We start from the raw sequence: 15,099 nt of genomic DNA, 5'->3' as shown, positions 1-15,099 counted from the left end.
AGTACTTTCTTTCTGAAGACCAGCATGTCCGTTAATGTGCAAAGCTCCAAGAAATAGCCCACACCAGGAGACCATCCTTCCCTTTGAAAGACCCTGAATCTTTCTATCTTTGTGTTAGGACTAAATTCAAATGTAGTTAAAGAGCTCAGCTTAAATTCGGAGAGGCTCAGGCTTTCTTACACACACTTCTAATGTTCATTTTGTAGTCTAACAATGAATTTCTCTCCCTTCCTCCATATCTTTTCTACCTGTCGTAAGTAATGATCTCTATGGTCTAAGTGTGGGCTTTCTGCTTCTTTTATCTGCATCTCTGAAACTACTCAGGAAAATTCTTCTCCCTGAAGTATGAGCCATTACTAACATACCGTACAGTCTGGCATTGATTTAGGGCCAACCTGGGAATTTCAGGGTTGGGCTTGGATTTATCTGAGAGGAGTTAAATGTTTGGGGCAGGGGTGGAATGCTGTTCCAACAAAATGGCAAAAGTAAGCTTCAGGATGAGTGTCAGTAGAGAGAATTAGAAGAGACAATTAAATAAATACCTGGATGGAAACTCTGGGTCTGGTGCCATCAGCGGAGCACACAACACCCATTTTAGACACATTCTAAAGACAATTTCAATAAGTCATCTGAGAAGATGAATCAAATAAATCCCAAATCTTAAGAACAGATTGGTTGCTATGTGGCTTCTTGCAAGTGGACCATTAAATTAACTTTTTAAAAACTAACAGTTTCCCCTGTCATCACCAAATAAAGAAGTGGAGGGAAAAAAATGGTTAGCCAAAGGAATGACATTCAGATGTTGAAAAGGTGAAACTTGGGGAACATGACCAAACTGTTGCTAAAACACAAGAAGCTAGTGGTGAAAATGAAGACACAAAGCGAGTTCTTTGTGCGTATTGGCACCAGTGATTTGCCTAAGAACACACAGTAGCTGTATTCCTTGTAGCACCTTCTCACCTAGTGTTCTAAGTGACAAGGGCGAAGTGGGAAGGGGGAGGATGGCCTGCACCTTCTCGTACATCGATCACCGCCTCGCATTTCTAGAACAAGCAGTCACCTAAACTTCTACGTTTTTCCAACCTGTTCATCTCATAACATACAATACTGTTGACTGTCACAGCACTATAGGCAGATTCATTAGCCCAAGAGGACCCACACACACCAAGATGATGTAACTGATGAGAGTAATGGCCAGTATCCCTAATGGGTCCAATGACATAGAATTGATAGTTTAGAGTAGTTAGTCCTGGGATAAATTATGTGACTGTAACCAAGGTCAGAATTATGGAGAGAGCATCAGAATAAGAATAAGAAGACTTGGAGATTAGCCCAGGTGTGCTAATACCTGGTGACCTCAGTTTCCAAACACTGAAACAAGATGGTTGGACTAGATGATCTCTCTGAAGTCCCTTACACATCTACAAAAGATGCGATAAAATCTTCTCTCACCCAAAACCACTCTGCCACATATTAGCTGTGAGACTTAAGCCAACCCACCTCCAACTCCCTGAATTCCTAATAAAATTAGCTAAAATGTATTGAGTTTAGGACACTATCTGTTCTGTATAAATTAAGTGTTTAGTACATGTTAGTATAAATAAATTCAAACTCTATTGTTCAGGTAACTCGAAAGAAAGGAAAAAACAAGCTAGTCCTCTGACGGCATGAATGCACTTGAGGTAATGATAGGTGCCTGCCAGTCTCCCCTACTTTCCCCATAATGTGTTTGCTCATCTTCAACAGGTTTTGCTACTTTCACAGGACATTTTTAGTATAGATTAGCTTTTCCTTATTAACTTTTATTGAAAAATAATCATAAAAATCAGTATTTTTTATTTCCTTCATTAAAGAAAAATTATCTTGTATGCTTGTTTGTTTAGGCTTCAGTGGTATCTTCTGACCTTTGATCAAGTTTTATTAACTATACATTTAAAGTCGTGATCATCGAAAATGTGTTAAAGTACATAAACATCAACTCCTTTATATTTATCTGCTTAGAAAAAAAAAGCAGGATCTAGAAAATATTTAGGAATCGATGTCTCTTACATTGAGGAAATATCTGTCAGGAATTAAGTAATTTCTTTAACTTTTTATATTGCTAAATTCAAATAAAATAAAATCCTCTAATGTATAATAGCCCTTGGGTAGGAGGATTAGAGTAAGGTTGTTTTTTAAAACAAACAAACAAAATCTTTCTTTATAATATTTGCAGTTTTTAAATTTTTTCACATGAACTTTTATTACTTTTATAAGAAAAAAATAACATTATTTTGTAAAGTACTCGTTGGTCCAGCAGTCAGCCAGACCTGTCCCAACTACTCCATCCATTAAGCTGAAGGTCTCTTCGGGGCCAGGAAAACTGCCATAATAGGAGGTAGTGTCCCCTCTCTTGGGACCTCACAGTTTATGAAAGAGACAAGACACACAGATAAAGTAAATTGAGATACGTTTAACACCAAAGTGTACTGACAGAATAAATAAATTTAGAGCAAGAAAAGGAGCTGGAGTTTCAGGATTTCTTTGTGATAGTATCATTTCTACCCCGCATTCACGAATTGTACAGCCCAGAACTACCGTTTGCCATACCCTGACGTAGTACAAGGATGTACTATAGCCTTTGGTGGTACAGTGATGAAGACGCCCTTCCTGCCCTCATCAAAGTCACAGGATAGTAAGAGATACAGAGACATAAAAAGGTAATTTAAAATGAGTTATTTAGTGCTCTTTCATATACCTATTTATTCATCCGTTCCTTCAACAAAAAAGGCACTGAACATTTTTCCTTTGTCAAGAGAGAAAGATAAATAAGAATTGAACTATGCCCTCAACAAAGCTTCTATATGAATTGTCAAGTACACTTTACAGCCTTCAGTGAAGCCAGCAGAGTAAATACTACTAACTGCATTCCACAGAAAACTGAAGCTCGAGCTAATGTACCCAAAGTCACACAACCAATAGGGATAAATCAGGCCAGAATCCAGAACTCCTGATGCCCACTCCTTGTTAAGCTTTTGGCTCTGCATTTTTGGTTTTCATAGGAACAGAAGTTTTTGCTTGATCTCCTTTTATTATCATAGCAGATATGAGACTTCTCTTACAAATGAATGAGAATAAAAAAATCGAGCATGCTAAGGGTACCAAGAGAGGTTTTTGTACAGGTGACTCCTTTATTCATTCACCCAGAAATATACCTGAAAGGTATTTCCTAATGACAGCTGGCTGCCCTGGCCTGCCATGGGCCAGGCCCATTCCAAAATGTTCACATATCAACATCAGCACATTTCCTGCCTCCCTGGGCATGGAGAGATTGTCAGACACCAAAGTGGGGAAAATAACATGGTTCGTTTATATGAAAGATGGGTCATTAAAGCTCTGAGACAAGCACCCACAGAAATCAAGCTTGAACTGTGATTTTGGTGATGAAAATTTCAAACCATTCCTGCTGGGAGAGCAAAGCCACAGCACCGCCCACTTTGGGAAAGGCCACTCTGCAGAGGTGACTGAGTTTCATGTGCTAGCCTTGCTGCTTCTTTCTAGAGAGTAGTATGAGTGGAGAAGGCCGAGATGGGGTGCGTTTGGCACACTCTCTCATCTGTTCTGTTGCTGCCCTCAGTGAGGCGGAAAGTGCTAGAAGATTCTCCCCCAAGTAACTCTGAGAGGCAGGGTTGCAGTCAAGAAGCATGAGTGCCCATCATCTGGGCTCGTGTGGGGTTTAGCCTGCACTAGACATCAAGTCCTATTTTTCTGTTGTTTGCTTATCATGTTTCAACTGTTCTCAGTTTAAGCGGCAATGAGAAAAAACAGCAGACTAACTCTCAAAGCCAGAGTTCACATTCACTAATTCAAGCGCCCTCAGGAGAGTCCACACTCTCTCTGATCCACTTCCTCACTTGTACATGACTAAGAATTTTAGAAAACTGACTTGGTCAGTGCTGACTCATGGGCTTGGCACTCTGCTCAGCATATCAGATGTATCACCTCACTTTAACCTCAGAACCTGTGGGGTGGATACTATCCTTGTCCCCATTTTTGAGCTGAGAAAACTGAGGGACAAAGAAGCATTGTGCCATTTATTAAAGAGCTAGTCAGAGGAGGAAATAGCATCACTGCCCAAGGCCTCTGGATTCCAAGACCTACGTTTGCAACTAGGCTGTCAGAGTTCAACTATAGTGATAATTATGGCCACCTTTGTCTTACTCCTGACTTTATTAGAAATGCTTTTTCTGTTTCTCCGTTAAGGAAGATGTTAGATATTGATGATAATATGAATCCTTTAAACCATTTTTAAAAAGAGCCCTTCTAAATAATTTTAATGTTAGCCTTTGCTTTGACTTGGGAGGAACCTATGATTCTATGCTGTAAATATTTTAACAAACACAACAGATTTACTAAATAAAGCCAAAATAATAAAACGAAGAGTCCCAAGTGTTGATTTATAGAGTTTCTCAAATTTCCTTAATAATAATAGTCACCCAGGATGTTTGCTTAAAAAAATTCACCAGGCTCCGGTCAAGATGGCGGAATGCTGTGCCCGCCTCCTCTCACAACCACATCAAAGTTACGACTAAACGACAGAACAACCATCATTGAAAATCGCCTGAAATCTAGTGGAACAGAAGTCCTACAACTGGGAACGCACAGAACAGGCCACCTTGAGACTGGTAGAAGGGGCAGAGATGCGGAACGAGCCGGTCCCACACCTGCACGCGGAGGTTAAAAATTGAGAGGGCTATCTCGTTTGTAGAGGTCCCCCTGGATAAGCGAGGGGTCCCAGCCACATACCAGGTTCCCCAGCCCAGGTTCCAGTGCCAGGAAGAGAAATTCTCATAACATCTGGCTGTAAAAATCAATGGAGATTGTGGCTGAGATAGAAGGTGGCTGAAATTTCTCTTAAAGGGCCCGCGTGTTGACTTACCGCTGATGGACTCACTCGCTCTCAGCTCCGGCACTGGGGCAGCTGCTTGAAAAGCACCAAAGACACTCAGGGAGGAGCTGAGTTATCTTGCTTCAGAGCAAGGGCTGGAGGGGCAGCTTTATCCTGGACAGAAGTTCTGGCAAGGTCCACTATTCCTTTGTTGAGCCCTCCCTGCTCTCAGCCTGCAGATACAGGCAGCCGCCATATCCAAGCTCCATCAACCTAACACTGGTTGCCCCACCCAGGTGCTTCCCTGAGACCCCGCCCCTCCCAAGGTGCAGGCCCACACGAGCCGCCTCCAGTGGCCTGTCTTGGCTTCTGCTGCAGACTTTACTAAAATTTTTCAAAGGTTCACAAAACAAGCAGCATCTGGCCTCAGTGTAACCTGTAACTTGCTGAGCAGCCTCATGCCTAGCACTAGCGGCACCCGGCCTCGGTTTGCGACTCAGCCTCTTGAGGCACATCCAAGCCCAGTGTGGGTGACAGCCACCTACAGATTGCTTGGTGACTCATAACAGGTGGCCCTGGGCAGGACACAGCTGCAGCTGAACTGGTCCTGCGGCAGGGTCCCTCCCAGGAGGCCCCGGCCTGCAAACCCGGTGGCCAACTTTGGTCTGGAGCACCACCTGGGGCCACATTCAAGGACAACACACCCAAAGGGCAGACTGAGCAGGCACTAGAGCCCTGCTAAAGCAAATCCTACTCCATAAGGTCAGCCCCTGCCCAACTGCTTCTCCACTGTAGTCACCAGCCAGTCCTCACAACCCTCAGCCTGAGGGTCAGTCCTTCCCATTGACGTGCAAACAGCAATCAAGATTTACAACAGGAGGGCACACACAACCCATACAAGGGATACACACCTGGAACCCCAGCTGAGGTGACAGGGAGACTGTGCCACTGGGCCACTCAGGACACCTACTATATAAAGCCACTCTACTAAGACTGGGAAACTTAGGACCCCTACCTAATACATAAAAACAAACACAGGGATGCAGCCAAAGTGGGGAGACAAAGAAACATGTCCTAAATAAAAGAACAGAACAAAGCTCCAGAAAAAGAGCTAAACGAAATGGAGACAAGCAATCTACCAAATGCAGAGTTCAAAACGTTGCGTATAAGGATACTCATCGAACTTAGGGGAAGAGTGATGAGCTTTCACAAAGAGATAGAAAACATGAAAGTAGAGATGGGAAACATAAAAAAAGAACCAGGCAGAAATGAAAAATACAATAACTGAACTGAAGAAAACCTTAGGAGGAATCGACAGTAGATTAGATGAAGCAGAAGACTGAATCAGTGATTCAGAAAATAAGGTAGCAGAAAACACCTATCAAAACAGCAACAAGAAAAAAGAATCCAAAAAAACGAGGATAGTTTAAGGGGTCTGTGGGAAAACATCAAGCGTACCAAGATTCACATCATAGAGGTACCAGAAGGAGGAGAGTGCAAGGAATTGAAAACCTATTTGAAGAAATAATGACTGAAAATTTCTCTATCCTGGTGAAGGAAATAGATACACAAGCCCAGGAAGCACAGAGAGTCCCAAGCAAGATGAACCCAAAGAGGCCCACACCAAGACACATCATAATTAAAAGGCCAATGGTTAAAGACAAAGAGAGAATCTTAAAATCAGCAAGAGAAAAGCAATTAGTTATCTGCACAAAAGCTCTCATAAGGCTTGTCGGATGATTTCTCAACAGAAATTGTATAGGCCAGAAGGGATGGCAGAAAATATTCAAAGTGATAAAAAGTAAAGACCTACGACCTAGATTACTCTACTCAGCAAAGCTTTTAGAATCGAAGGACAGATAAAGAGCTTCCTAGACAAGAAAAAACTAAAGGAATTCATCACCACCAAGCCAGTATTACAGAAAATGTTGGAGGGCTTCTTTAAGAAGAAGAAGAAAAAAGAAAAAAAATCAAAAATATAAATAATAAAATGGCGTATTTTACTACATATCTATCAACAATTACTTTAAATGTAAATGAATTAAATGCTCCAATCAAAAGAAAGGGTGGCTGAATGGATATGAAAACAAGACCCCTACATATGATGCCTACAACAGAATCCCTCCCGACTGAAAGACATACATAGACTGAAAGTAAAGAAATGGAAAGAAATGTTTCATGAAAATAGAAACAAACAAAAAATCTGGGATAGCAATACTTATACCAGACAAAATAGACCTTAAAACAAAGGCTATAACAAGAGACAAAAAAGGACCCAGTAATCCCACTTCTGGGTATTTATCTGAACAGACCCAAAACACTACTTCAAAGGAGCATGTGAATCCGTATGTTCATTGCAACATTATTTACAACAGTCAAGATATGGAGGCAACCTGAGTGTCCATCAATGGATGAATAAATAAAAAAGAGATGGTACATATATATACAATAGAATATTACTCGGCCATAAAAAAGAATGAAATCTTGACATCTGCAGCAACATGATTGGCACTAGAGGATATTATGCTGAGTGAAAATAGTCAGACAGAGAAAGACAAATGCTATATATTTTCACTTACATGCAGAATCTAAAGAACAAAATAAATAAACAAAACAGAAACAAACTCATAGATAAACAGAGAACATTTTGATGGTTCTTAGATGAAAGTGGTTTGCGGGGGATAGGTGAAAAGGAGGAAGGAATTAAGAACTACAAATAGGTAATTACAAAGTAATTATGGGGATGTAAATTATAGCATAAGGAATATAGTCAATAATACTGTAATAACTATGTTTGGTGTCAGTGGGTACCACATTTATCAGGATGATCACTCTGTAAGTAATATAAATATCTAATCACTATATTGTACATCTGAAACTAATATAATATGTATGCCAACTGTGATTTAAAAAATAAATTATTCAAAAATATCATCAGGTTTTTTCTTGGACATTCTAGCTCAACAATATGAGTGAGACCCAGGAATCTGTATTTTTTAATACAAGTGCTAGGTCCTTCTAAAAAGTAAGCCTTGTGTGCATAAGTACTATAAGACAAACTACGTGTTATAGTGGTTTTATCAAACAAATTTTGCAGAATATTTGAAAGTTTTAATAAACTAAATAAACTAAAATTTGTATCTTCCTTGTCCTCATATGTAAAGAGCCTTATCCGAAATGAGTGCTTAATGAATACTTTTTTCAGCCTCTATTGATATGATTAATAATAATAAAGGTACTGAATATGTGCCAGATACTGTGCTGAGAACATGATAGGTATTATTTCACTTAATCCTCATAAAACCTCTATGAAACAGACATGAATAGCATCGTATCAGTTGTGCTAGATTCATAAAATAAATTGGGTATGTTTTGATATTTTTCAATATTCTGGCATGATTTATGCAACATTACAATTAGTTCCTATTTGACAGTTAGTAATAATTCACTAACTAAACTATACCTTCTTAAAAATGATATTTTAACAAGTTTTAAACTTGTTTCCTTTGGGGTAGGGGATATAGCAAAAACGCCAACACCTCCCCTCTGCCAATGAAGATGGAAAATGTATTATTTTGGATTAACATCAATAATTTAATATATTTTAAGATTGCCATGGAACCTTTAAGGTAATCCGTTATGGAATTAGTCACAATAATACCTATTTTTTAAATATCTGCAAAAGAAATCAACAAATTAATATGCCCATACAACAAAAATCAAAAGAAACAATAAAAATATAAATTTAAAAAACTAATAAGAGAAAGCATAACAAATTAATGGAAGAAAATTAGGTTGCATCAGCGAACGTAAATAGGTTAAACTCTCTCAGTAAAAAGAAACAGAAACCTTCTCAGATTAAGTTAGACAACATAACAAAGATATATCACCTGTAAGTGAAACTTGAAGTAAATGACAAAGAAAGGTTAAAAGCAAAAAGCTTCACCTACATCTGTCAGGTAAAATCAAATAAAATTAGAGTAGAAATAGGAATAATATCAGAAAAGGGCAAAAAATATTAAATAAGTAAAGCAATAGTTTTTATATTACTAATGATAGTATGTCATAAATAGTGAAAATGACTTAATATTTAGGTAATTTTTTTAAAAACTTAATTGCAAAAATTGACAGAAATATAACTAGTGAGAAAATTTAATAAGGCACTATTAATTTAAAATAAATCTAAAACAATATTATGAAAGATTTGAACCATATAATTAATGAGGTTATAACAGGAGATAGTTGAGAGAAGGAAAGAGAGATTTAACTTGGCCTTCCACTGAGAATATATGAATATATATCTGTGATAGATTATTTAAAATTTTGATTTAATATCAGGCAATAAAAAGTCTTTAATAAATTCAAAATGCTTCAGTTCTATAGCCACATTGCCTAACCACAGTTCAATAAAAATAGAATAACAATATTAATCCCAAATCGAGTTAGAAAGTGTTTTTAAAAAGTCTCAGAAACAACCTTAGGGTCAATGAGGAAATCAAACTGACAATTGTAAAAACAATAAAAATTACAAGGAAATGTTGAAATATAAAATGGGACAGCAGCTCCTTTCACACAGCACATTGTCCACTTAGAATCAGGAAGATCCAGGTCCCATCCGCCTGTGCTATGTTCTACCAGAACTAGGGGCCTAGCACTGGCTTCACACCTCACTCGATAACCCTGTGAAAAGAAAGCATTTTCCCTTCAAAATTGAGCCAGAGGCTGGCGAGGATAATCACCAACGCCCTGCTCCTTTTAATCCTTGGTGACATTATTCTTTCCCACTGTGACTATCACCATATCGTGAAGTTAAATTCTCAGAGGCAAGAGAAGAACCACCTCCGTCAGAAGCCACAGCTCTGGGACTCACTTGTCCTCTAGGTCCAAGAGCCTGTGTCTTTCCTTTTTCCTCCACGCCACCTCCAACTTGTCCTCAATAATTTGATTCGGTGAATTAGAAATAAGCGCACTTGGAGAATCTCAATTCATCTCTTAGAAACGTTGAGGACAAACTGGAGTATTCAAAGACAAGGACATGATTTGCTGCTGAAAAATCACGAGAAAAAGAGTGTTACAATATTAGAGATGCCCAACGGTAAGGAAGAGGAGGCTACAGAGGTTACAGGCACAGACGCTGAGCTCTGCCCTGGCCAGGGGCTGAGCAGTAGGCTGCGGAGTAACTAAAACCAAGATGTTCTCAAGTCAAGTGAGCGAATTTTGAATAGCAGCCTAAGTATCGAAAACATTATTGTGCTCTCCAAAACAAATGAGCTCCCGTTAGTTCTCTTGGACCAGAAGTTTGTAAATAAAACTGCGTAAAAATCCAAATTAAGTGAATACTGTTGCTGTCCTTTCCATTTCTCCTTCATTGGGAGAACTGAAAGAAAATCCCAGAGAAATATCCCAGTCCACCAACTGTGCTAAAAACGAATTCTAGAGACTGAAAGGTTGTCATGACTTTAGTGGGGACACATCTAAAAAGCTGAGGGGGAGGAGGATGACTAGGAGTACGGGATAGCCTCAAGGCCACGTGTTGATTCATTCATCCCTCCATCCTAAACCTTTGCTGAGTGACTCCTGTATGCCAGGCATGGAGGTGAAAGGCAGCCTGAGAGATGATTCAAAGATGGCCTGTCGGGGGGAAGGATGAGAGTCACACAGAAGAAACTACAGTGCCAGGAGAGAGGAACGGGCAGTGCTTTGAAGGAACAGGAAGTGAATGGGCATTTCTGACTAGTAGCATTCCAGGCGCTGGCCTTGGGAAAATGAACACTTTGATGAGAGGAGCAGAGGAAAGGGCCAATCCTGACGGAGCACCGGGGCTGAGCAAGCCCTGTGGGTGGGAAACCAGGAAGGGTCAATGTACTGGGCTCATTCATGCCTGTGCTGGGGCCAGGAGCCATGCTTCTCCAAACTGCACTGCTTTGTCACCATTCCAAATGCTGTTAGTTAATGGTTTTCAAACTCAACTGCACATTGAAGTCACCTGAGGAGCTGTACAAGTTACTGGTTCCTCAATCCCCCTCTAGGTCTAATGAAATGATGAACTGGGGGTGTGGCCCGGGCATCAGGATGTTTATGAGCCACCCAGGAACTTCTATTTCAACTAAGGATGAGAACATCAGCTCTAGGTGATTCTCTCTCTTCCAGGTACCAACAGAAAACATGTGAGGTTTGCCTCTTTTGTACACCTAAGCAGTCCAATAGGTGACTAGTGTTTGTAGGAAATATGGAGACCTATCTCCCACACTGGAGGGGCACAACGGTGTGACGATTCACAGCCCACACTCAGCCCATCTCAATTTGCCTCCTGTTCACACTACTTAGTGATTTTGGCATGTACGTAACCTTGCTAAGCTCCTAGGAACAGTGGGGTTGCTACAGACAACCACATAGAAATATCTGTGATGGTGGATTTTAACCTCTGTGGATCCCAGATCTCTTTAAGAATCTCATAAAAGCTTCAAATCCTTTCCTCAAAGAATACACGTGTCTGTACACAAGTCTGAGTCCCATTTTGGAGGGTCAACAGACTCCATAAAGATTGTCAGCAGATAGAGGTTAGGAAGGGTTCTTTAGAAGGGTTTGACAGGCTCACATCTCCATGGCTACAGAGATTTCTCTCTGGTTAAGGTTTAATTCATACCTAAGCTCTTCTCAACCTGTCCAGCTCTCTTCAGAGTCCCTTTGGGTGCTGTTTTTATCACAGGGGGCAAGACCAGTTAGAAGCTCTAAGTTTCAAACAGGCAGCATAATCTATACGTAAACAGAGCAAGGTGAAAGGAGCCCGAAGCATCAGGAGGAGAATGAGAACCAGATGCCCCCGCTCAGGGAAGAGTAGAAAGAGAGACAGCTGCCGAGGGTCCTGCTCTGTGGGCTTACGTCTCACCAAGGCTCACGAGGAACAAACCGGAGGGAGGAGAGACAGGAAATCGCAGCTTCAGGAAGACTGGGAGAGGGAAGGTAGAGATGAGGGAGTGCTGAGGTCAGAAAGAGAAGAAAGGCGGTCTTTTCAGAAGCCTTAACACAAGGCCTCGGGGACTAGAACAAAACATGTCAGTCCATGTGTATCACTGACTTCCTCACAGAATATCAGGCACCGTGCCTCCCAGAGGAGTCTTTTTATAAGCTCCTGTTGTGTCTGTAAATGCGGAGGGCACTAATTCTAAAAGACAATACGCTTTATGAATTCACCAGTAGTGATGGCAAGGTTATTCTCCTTCAAGTCCTAGTGATGGCCTGGTACGCAGGGCCACCCACTCCAGCTGGGCCCATGCCCCCTGCATCCTCAACTAAATCTTATTCTTGCTGCCCCATGTCCACCTCCCAAGTTTTTGCTTATACTATTCACCCTAGAACTGACCAGATCGTGTCCTCCTTCTAGCTGGATTCCGTGTGTTCCTCAAAATTCATTTTCGCCACCTCTTGGAAAACCATCTCAGATGCTTCCCATGTACTCTGAGAGCACAACTGTTTCTCCATCCTCTCGACTTGTCCATAACACTCCTTTGGTATTATTCGTATACTTCTCCATCTTATAAATATAACAAAGTACGAAGGGATCATTAACCACTGCTGAGTTTTACAGAAAATTGTTGTACTGAACTGAAGTCCCTTTGGCTCGGCTAACCACCTTTGGATATGCACATTTGGGAGCAAGACATGAGACAAACTGAATGGCTTTGCATCGGTGCTCACAGAGGTGTGGTCTGCAGGCACTGCCTTAAGAATCCCCCTATCACCTTTCAAAAATGCAAAGTTTTCATACTAGGAAGCAGAAGTCTAGAAAGCAGAATAGACCATAAATTACATAAAAGAAGTCCCTGGGAGTTACTTCCACAACTAGGAATCCTAAATAGGCTGTATTGAGCCTAGATCTCAAGCAGCACAAACATCCCAGCTGACTCCTAGGAGTACATTGCATTTCCCTCACTGGAGGTAGGCCTGTAGGGGTCAACAACTTTTGTAGTACACACAATGAACCCCTAGTTTCATGACTTTCACTTAGAAGGTGCTAGAAACATACCTGAAAGGTAAAGCTAAGGGAATTGACAAACAGCACAGGAAAAGTGTAAAATGGGTTCAAAGGCAAGCCATGCAGAACACCAACATCTTAGAAAAGAAAAATAAAAAATGAAAAATATTCTAAGGCTCCTGACTCAATGTTTGGAACCAGTATCTCAGCTTGAAAGAGTTATCCGTTGAATATCAGCATATATATGTGTATGATTACATTTGTCAGCTTATATATCTACATATATATATCTATCTCTATTTATCTCTATCTATCTATACCCAGGGGGCAGAATAAGGTAAAGTGACCCACTAGAATATCTCAAAGTTGTTTTACATAAATTTATAGGTTCCATTTTTGATGACTGTGACCCGTCTTACAGTATAATTTGAAAGTGCTTACTAATTCTTAAATTTGGAAGTAAATAATTTACTCTTGGATACTTTAACTTTATCAAGTGTCTCAAAGTGCCACCCAATATATATGTGGCCTCAGACCACGGTGAACTATATGGTCTGATGTCGTAAGGTCTGAGGCTACATTATAGATGTGGCAGAACATCAATCCTGGTCAATTCCAAAATTTTCATTTTGGTCAAGTGCCCTTGAGTGTTGGCAAGTTGGAGGAGTTGAGCTTTTCATTGGTCGGTGCTGGATAGTGATGCTTTAAACTCCAAGCACATGTTCTAGCTACTTAGGACACAGTGCAGGGGTCCCGGCATGACCAGGTGAACCATATTTAAAGTTAAAAAAAACCCTTTGACGTTCCACCATACTGCCTACCCGTATCACCTATTATTACCTGAAGGGATACCATCAAACCACTGGTTGAAGTCTCTAATACTGTTTGTATGTTAGCCACAACTTCATCTATAGTTCACAGAGTTGTTTGGCTGTCACATTAGTACTCCAGCTCTTTTAATTCAGAAAAATGTACAGGAGTCCAACCATTATGCTGTACACCTGAAACTAATATAAAACGCTATTGAATGTCAACTCTAATTGAAAAACAAAAATTTAAAAAGAAAAAAGTACAGGAAGAGAAATGAATTTTGTCATTAAAATTGCTGAAACTGCCTAAATTAAATGGACACAAAGGACATGTAAACATATTTCTTTAAAGCTTGCCTCAAGGTACTATCAATATCAAAGTAATATCAACCCGTTTATATACAATTCAACTTTCTCAATTTTTCTTTATTGTGAACTAAACACCTATAATGAAAAGAACTTTTGAGTCATCCAGAGAACAAGATTCTGTACATGGAAAGTTTAATCTGGAGCTTATCCAAGAGAGTGAAGAGAACTTTTTACCACCCCCCAATCTTCTTTGAACGTAGCACCCCCGTCTGGCCAAAAGCTGGGGGTACTCACGCTGTTTCCCTATAATTATCTCTTGTGAGCCCTCAGAGTGATACAATTCATGGCACTCTGGCCTAGGTGACCATGGTGTTCATGAATGTTCAGCCATCTGTCACGGCCATCTGTTCATTTGTTCGACTGAATATTTCTTCCTTAAGATATTCCAAGCATGGGAGTGCACAGTGCACGTTGAAGTTGTAGATGGAAACTAATAATGTAAGGTGTGAAGTGCTACAGACGCTGTAGCTCTCGCTTTGCCCAAGCAAAAGAGGTAAAGTCAGGCTGGGCGTTAAAGGGTGGGTGACGAAGAGCCGCTGGGAGCTGAAGGGACAGCACAGGCAAAGGGTCCGAGGCACGCGGTGTCACTGTGAAGCACAGAGAGAGGAAGAGGAAGGAGAGGGAGGAATGGTGGGACACAGAGTTAGAGAGATTAAGATGTAAATGCTAAGGACCTTAGATGCCAAGCTCAGCAATTTGAGCTTAACATGGAAACAGTGGGGATATAATGAAAGTTTTTGAGTTAGGAAGTGACATGGTCCAATGTGGGTTTTTAAAAAAAATAACACTGATCTCACTGAGGAGTGTGGGCATATTTGAGACGTGTGGAATTAGAGGTAAAAAAATATATATAATAGGGGTTTTATTTAAATAGACCAGGAAAGAGTCTATGAGAACTGGCTTGGTTTTGCAAAATACGTATGAAGTAAATTAAATTCATCTGTTGACTAATTGGATTTTGTGTGTGCGTGTGTATATGTGTGTATGTGTATGAGAGACAGAGAGAGACAGAGAGAGAGAGATAGAGAAGATGAAGATTCAATGTTTGTGATATTATTAAGCTAAAAGTATGTGGTGTC

The sequence above is a fragment of the Pteropus medius genome, unplaced genomic scaffold (assembly GCF_902729225.1).
Source record: "Pteropus medius unplaced genomic scaffold, Ma_sr-lr_union100, whole genome shotgun sequence".
Lineage (NCBI taxonomy): Eukaryota > Metazoa > Chordata > Mammalia > Chiroptera > Pteropodidae > Pteropus > Pteropus medius.
This window is presented reverse-complemented; position numbering follows the sequence as displayed.